Here is a 7,590-nt window from a genome sequence, read left to right as displayed (position 1 = left end):
TTGCCAAGATTCAGTTCAAGATTATGGAAAATGCGGAACGATAATCAATAATCGAAGATAGCCATTTGATTGATCATGGTATTGGCAGTCTAATGGCGTTTACGGCATATCTGTATGTTTATTCTGTGATTTTATATGATTTTTTGAACATATGCCGTTTTTGGTCGAAAACTCAGAAATCATGACGTCACTAAAACCTCGATATCTCAAAAAATTTCCGACCGATTTTTTTGAAACTTGATCACAATAAACTTCAATCTATTCCCTACAGGTACCCAAAATTTGGCGTGCCTGCGGCGCGCCGTTTTTATGCTATGGCCCGGCGAAAAAAGTGGGGGCGTTTAACGCCCCCGCCCCCCCCCCCAGCAACTCGCGGGTTAAGCCCACTTGGATAGAAAATAAGCGTGCGCGCATACAGATCCTCCCGAAGTGTTTCGGGTTAGTGCTTCGAGAGTTAGCGTGTCGATACTGCCACCAGATGAACACGAACACGGGAGTCTGAAGCTGTTTTATTCTATTGGCAGTTCTTTCTTTCAATCTGAACTTCTCTCTCTCTCTCTCTCTCTCTCTCTCTCTCTCTCTCTCTCTCTCTCTCTCTCTCTCTCTCTCTCTCTCTCTCTCTCTCTCTCTCTCTCTCTCTCTCTCTCTCTCTCTCTCTCTCTCTCTCTCTCTCTTTCTCTCTCTCTCTCTCTCTCTCTCTCTCTCTCTCTCTGTCTCTCTCTCTCTCTCTCTCTCATTTTAGGCAAATGCCTAAAAACGATGATGCCAATGCCTACCTTCACAATAAACGGAGTCAATCTTCAATGGAAATCGAGCTGTATGGTTGCAGCGCCCTTCTCTATGCCCGAGTCCCGTGGGTGTTGGTGTCGCTCCAATCTCTATCTTTAGCCCTGAGTGGAGCCATCTAGGCAAATGGCGTCCTTTGACTCCTTTAATGAGATCATTTCCAGCAGAGATGTTATCTTGACAAAACTATACCTACAGTCTTTGTGATTGACGTAATTGGCGTTTCCATGTTCTGAAAAAAATTCACCTTGCGAGAAATATGTGACTTAACACGGCACCACATCGTTTTCTTTTTTTAAACTAATATTTCAGTAATTGCATGCTGATATGGTTCGAATCGGCTCTTCATTCAGAGCTCATTGTTACATGTCCTTAAGATAGGATAAATTCATTTTTGCTGGTAGATAGGCATTTTCACATTTTCCTAATAACGTATAATCATAAAATGTGTGACTAGCCGTCTGATGATTATATTGGTGATCCTTAGTATCCTTAGGTGATTATATTGACATTTTTATTATGCAAAGTGTGTTTTATGTTTTATGCTTTTATGATTGTCAAACATACAGTGCCTGCAATCTGCGTGGTTTTTAGTACTCACAATCACAACACAGCAACAATCTAGCCGGTAAGTAGAAGCAGAGGCAGACCAAGCAGACCCTGCACCCTGCAAGTGCAGACCCCTTGAATCCGAACAATACTTACATTTTCAACTGCAGCCATAAGGCCGAACTCGTGCGGTTTCTATCTGTCACCCCTCACTGCTGAGAGCCACTCTCAGAGGTCGACGCTGCCTCTGAATATTGCGCTCACCGCCCGCCGACCGCCGCACACTGGGCCGATCGCCAGGTCTAGCACGACATGGGTAAAAAAATCGAACTTTGTGGATGTGCAATGAAACCTATACCAATTTGTTCAAAAATGATCATACTACATTGCTGTGGTCTTTGTTTTCCAACACAATTGCTATTTCATGGCGAAAACTCAGCCTAAACACGAACTTCGGAATCGTTTGGACCGAACTCGTCCCCCGCACTCTTCGACAACGTATCTTTGATCCACGAAAACAATCACAATTTGAGGAGGAATTCCACATTTATATACATCAAACGATAGCTCCGGGTCTGCAGAACACACATAACCACATGAAAATGGCGAACTCTTACTTGGTTATGATGTATTGGCACCGCAAAGATTTAAAGACGAAAATATAATTTCACATAATTGATGTCACACACAAATTGACTTTTAAAAAAAGTACCGCGGAGTACCGCTTCGAAAATCTCGCTACATGTCAATGATTCATTGCACTACAAGATCCAACAGTAATTTTTTGCGACTTTTTGCGACTTTGGATGTAGCAGCCAAACATCAACCCGCGCCGGACCGGTGCTCGGCGTCAAACGCGCCGGGCCGGGAGATGTTGATTGAACACCCCCCTTCTAACTCGGCTCTTGGGCCACATAGCGACACGTAGTAAGTGGCATTCGAAAGAGCGCCCGAAATTCCAGATGGAGTAATTAGTCATTTCTAGGTCAGGTCAAAGGTCACGTCACCAGAGGTCATCAAAGGTAAAATGTTGCATATATCAACATTTCTCGAAAACCGGCCCTTACCTCGGGCCTCGGGGACCAATAGAGCTACATCGTCGCGGAAAAGTGCATTCAATTGCTCTTTTAGCGGTCTTTCTGAAATAAGCCCTCACATTTGGCTTAACCCTCGCCCCTAGTGGTGTTTTTCCAGCCGCGAACGTATAGAAGGGGTCCGTTGGACCCCCCCCCCCCGCCGTTTCGCCCCTGATCGAGCTAGAGCTTCGCGGAAAAGACGAGCGCGTTGCCCATGACAAGAGGAAGCTGATGATACCCAATTGTAAGGTCCTAGGTCATCGGTTGACCTTCCAGGTCAGGTCAATGACCCAAAAGTCGGGAAAATCGGGACCTGTTAGAACGTCGTAAAGGGTGGCTGCTATGGGTTTTTTGGGTGCTGATCACAAATATAATGTTATTTACGATCATAGATGATGTCTTCATACATTTAGGCCAGGTCGGGTCAGGTAAGGTCAGGTCAACCAGTAAGGGTTTTGCCGGGTATTTGCAGTAGGTGGCAACCGCCTCTGATAGCTTTGTAACATGTTACGAAGGCACCAAAGCTACATAGTAAATGTTCAAATGGTTGCTAGATTCGAATTCAGCTCCAAAAACTAGCCTAGAAACATGTAAAACTCGAAAAAGTGAACCAAGGTCATTAAAGGTCAATGACCTTACCTGACCTGGTGACCTTGACACCCACCCTAATGCATGAAAGCAACATAATATCCCATGTTTTTATGTGGGCGAGGATGGATGACATGATTATTATTAATATAACGAGGCTTGAAATGATCTCACGCATGTCAAAGTGTTTTTATTTTAGGCAAAATAAATATCTAAAACAGTAAAACAAGCTTTCGGCATTACGCCATCATCAAGTTTGAATAAATTAACATGTTTTTGATTTTTCAAAAGCTAGAGCACAATCATATTGTTCCAGGCATCCTCATAGCAGCTCACTTTTTTAACCCTCGCCGGCCGAGGGGGGGGGGCGGGTGCCGCCCCCCCATAGGGTTTTTTCGCGATAGCTCCGAACACGCTGGCGATAGAGAGCTGAAACTTGGCATACCTGACCTTTGATCCAAGCCGCATCTTTTGACACCAACCGCATTTTTGGGTCAGGTCAGGTCACTGACCTATGACGTCATAAGTGAACCTCTGCACGGTCTTCAGATGTCGCAACTTCGCAACGCTCTCACTACCAGAGGAGATGTCACAGGGAAATGAAACTTGCAGGATCTAGTATCCATTATGAGTCCCACAACTTGTATATCTCGGATTTTTCCTAAAGGTCATATGAGGTCAGGTCATTTTCGTGACCTCACCATTATAAGTCAATGGGGAAAAATTCAAACTGCTATTCTGGCGCCGGGAGCGATCTCCAACTATCTCAAGCACACAGAATCGTGATTTTATGCACTCCTTGCAAGGTTAGGTGCGTCACTTTTTCAATGTCGACCTTGCGTGACGTCATTTATGACGTCATCAAGGTCATATTAGTTTTTCGTCAATAACTCTTGATCAAATTGAGCTAGCGAGTCGGGAAAGCCACCAATGGACTCAGGAAGACCTGCCGAATCGAATGATATGCGACATGACCTCTTTCGACCAACTTCGTGACCTGGGGGTGCTGACCTGACCTTGACCTGAGGTCAACACCCCAAGTTGACCTGACCCGGACAAAAAGTATATCATTCGACGCGCCTGAGCGAGACGAACACGATGCTGCCAAAATCGGCGCTCTGCGGCCGTTTTTTGCGAAGTTATTCACTAAAAACTGAACCGTACCTTTGGGCACTTGACCTGACCTCAGAGGTCACCGGTTGACCTAGGACCTTAAAATCGGGTACCAATCTCTGCGTCTCGTAACGGCGCACACGCTCGTTTTTTCCGCGACGCGCTAGCTCCACCAGGGGCGAAACGGCGAGGGGGGGGTCGTACCCGCCCCCCCCCCCTCGGCCGGCGCGTATGTAGAAAACCAATAGGTCCGGCGAGGGTTAAACGTATTGCAATACGTTGCAAATAGTGTGGTACATTGCACATGGCAAGTAAATAATGTACAACAATGTATCATTACGTACGCTACAACATGACATGCACACAATATATCATAGGTACAACAAGGTCAATAAATCTCATCTCAACATCAGCCGCATACATCATCAACACCCGGTTGCAGTAAACATTGACATTATAATCATATTGAAAAACATTGCCGCTGTTCTTAGCTCGATTCCAGTCAACCAGTCGTGAGTCGGGCAAGTCAGTTAGGTGCATGTGTACGTGTGCGTGTGCGTGGTAGAGTAAACATGTGAAACAAAGGGTAGAGATAAGTGAGTGAGTGTATAAGTTTGTGAGAGAGTGAGTGAGTGAGAGAGTGAGTGGTGAGTGAGTGAGGGGTGAGTGAATGAGAGAGAAGTGTGTGTGTGTGTGTGTATGACCTATGGTTTACGAGCGAGGGGCCATGAGCTTTTCATCATGTTTAATGTGGGCCTTAGGTCTCTAATTTTGATGGATTCAGTGATTTTTAGTTCAGCAGAATCCCGTCCCCAACCGATTATATCAATAGTAAAGGCGGAGTTGATTTCAGTGCTACTTGCGTTAAAGTGCGAATCAGCAATATGTTCACCTAGTGGGGTGTCTGGTTTTCTCAGGCGAGCGTCACTTAGGTGCTCGTTGAATCGATAACGTACAGGGCGGGTGCTTTCTCCGATATAAAATTCAGTTCGTCCGTTTCTTTCACAGAGGCTACAGGTAATTTTATAGACTATGTTTTTCTTAGTACACTTACCCTTCAGCCCACTCTCACAGGTGTGACAGTGCTTAGTCCCGGCTGGGCAGGGCGGTTTAGAGAAGGCGGTAGAGATCTCTTCCGCCTTCTCTAAACCGCCCTGCCCAGCCGGGACTAAGCACTGTCACACCTGTGAGAGTGGGCTGAAGGGTAAGTGTACTAAGAAAAACATAGTCTATAAAATTACCTGTAGCCTCTGTGAAAGAAACGGACGAACTGAATTTTATATCGGAGAAAGCACCCGCCCTGTACGTTATCGATTCAACGAGCACCTAAGTGACGCTCGCCTGAGAAAACCAGACACCCCACTAGGTGAACATATTGCTGATTCGCACTTTAACGCAAGTAGCACTGAAATCAACTCCGCCTTTACTATTGATATAATCGGTTGGGGACGGGATTCTGCTGAACTAAAAATCACTGAATCCATCAAAATTAGAGACCTAAGGCCCACATTAAACATGATGAAAAGCTCATGGCCCCTCGCTCGTAAACCATAGGTCATAACACACACACACACACACACTTCTCTCTCATTCACTCACCCCTCACTCACTCACCACTCACTCTCTCACTCACTCACTCTCTCACAAACTTATACACTCACTCACTTATCTCTACCCTTTGTTTCACATGTTTACTCTACCACGCACACGCACACGTACACATGCACCTAACTGACTTGCCCGACTCACGACTGGTTGACTAGAATCGAGCTAAGAACAGCGGCAATGTTTTTCAATATGATTATAATGTCAATGTTTACTGCAACCGGGTGTTGATGATGTATGCGGCTGATGTTGAGATGAGATTTATTGACCTTGTTGTACCTATGATATATTGTGTGCATGTCATGTTGTAGCGTACGTAATGATACATTGTTGTACATTATTTACTTGCCATGTGCAATGTACCACACTATTTGCAACGTATTGCAATACGTTTAAAAAAGTGAGCTGCTATGAGGATGCCTGGAACAATATGATTGTGCTCTAGCTTTTGAAAAATCAAAAACATGTTAATTTATTCAAACTTGATGATGGCGTAATGCCGAAAGCTTGTTTTACTGTTTTAGATATTTATTTTGCCTAAAATAAAAACACTTTGACATGCGTGAGATCATTTCAAGCCTCGTTATATTAATATCCCATGTTTTGAACGCTTTAAACCAAGAAAAGACTGCAAACCCGCGGCTAATGCGAGCCGACATACGCTGAATCACGATTCCGGTCAAACATGGTCTCGAAAGAAGGTCACAGGTCAAAGATCATTAAGGTCAGGGTCATCAAATTTTCAGGTTAACTGTAAAAGTAGTTATCGCGAGGGTACTGAAAGTTTCGTTGCGATCGGCCGCTTTTTACGCGAATTACTCGCGAAAAACCAAGGGTTCCGTTCGAAGATTCAGGCCCCGTCGCGCTAGAATGGCATATCGGCCCACTGTGCGCCGTCCCAAATGTCACCGGTGCCATTATGACTTTGTTGCTGTTAGTCATATGCTAATGTCGGGTGATCGGTCGATGTCGTCCCCCGCCCCATTCATCGGGGAATGACTGGCTGAAGTGACGGGGCGGGCCGTGCTCTCTATAGGGCTGACTGTAGCCGAGAACGCGGTGGCCATTGGACACTAATGGATGGCGGCGGCGTACCAAAACCGAACGGGAATGCTCAGCTAGGTGAATATGGAAACCAGGAATAATTTGCAATCGACAAGCGTATGCACTTACTGGGAGCATGTGAAATGAATTTTCGATTCGCAGAAGTCTTGGTGGAAAACATCATGAACAAAAATAAGCCAGCTGCGTTGGAAAATGGAAACGTTTGGTTTGGCAGGCTCTAGTTAACCCTCGGAGGGTCAGCAGGTTTCTCACCCTCCATCGCCCTCCATCGCCAAGTTTTTTTTTTGCGGATAACAGAAAAATGGCGCCGGGTAGTGCCACCGAAGTTGGCATACCTATCCTATGGAGAATCTGTTAAGCACATTTTTTTATTAACAAATTCCCTTCATCTCAGGTCATCAGGCCAAAAGACGGTACGTAGACAAGGAAATAAAAGTTCGCGTTATAGAAAAGGCACTTGCCCGGCTAGGGTTAATACATATTTTCTGGTCTCTCGACACGGCATGGTTTATAAAGACAAAACATCGCTATTGACGAAACACCAGCCATCGAAAACACCATTACATATTTTTGTCAGAATCTCAAAGTGGAGAAATACACATATCAACTAATCTGATCCTGGGTTGTTGGTAGGCATGGCTGTAGCCCATTCCGCCAGAAGAGTACCTAGTTACCGGTGCGACGCTTCCCATCCCACCGGTGCCGCCGGTGGAGCCGGAATTCTGTCCGGGACCGGAGACCAAACGAGACTGTCAGTCCGGCTCCGTGGTCGGACAGGAGGCGACCGGTCAGCGGGCGTGCTCCATTT

This window comes from Amphibalanus amphitrite, unplaced genomic scaffold, assembly GCF_019059575.1.
Source record: "Amphibalanus amphitrite isolate SeventyFive unplaced genomic scaffold, NRLGWU_Aamphi_draft 002021F_arrow, whole genome shotgun sequence".
NCBI classification, from domain to species: Eukaryota; Metazoa; Arthropoda; class Thecostraca; order Balanomorpha; family Balanidae; genus Amphibalanus; species Amphibalanus amphitrite.
The sequence above is the reverse complement of the archived record's forward strand: the minus strand, read 5'-3'. Positions refer to the sequence as shown.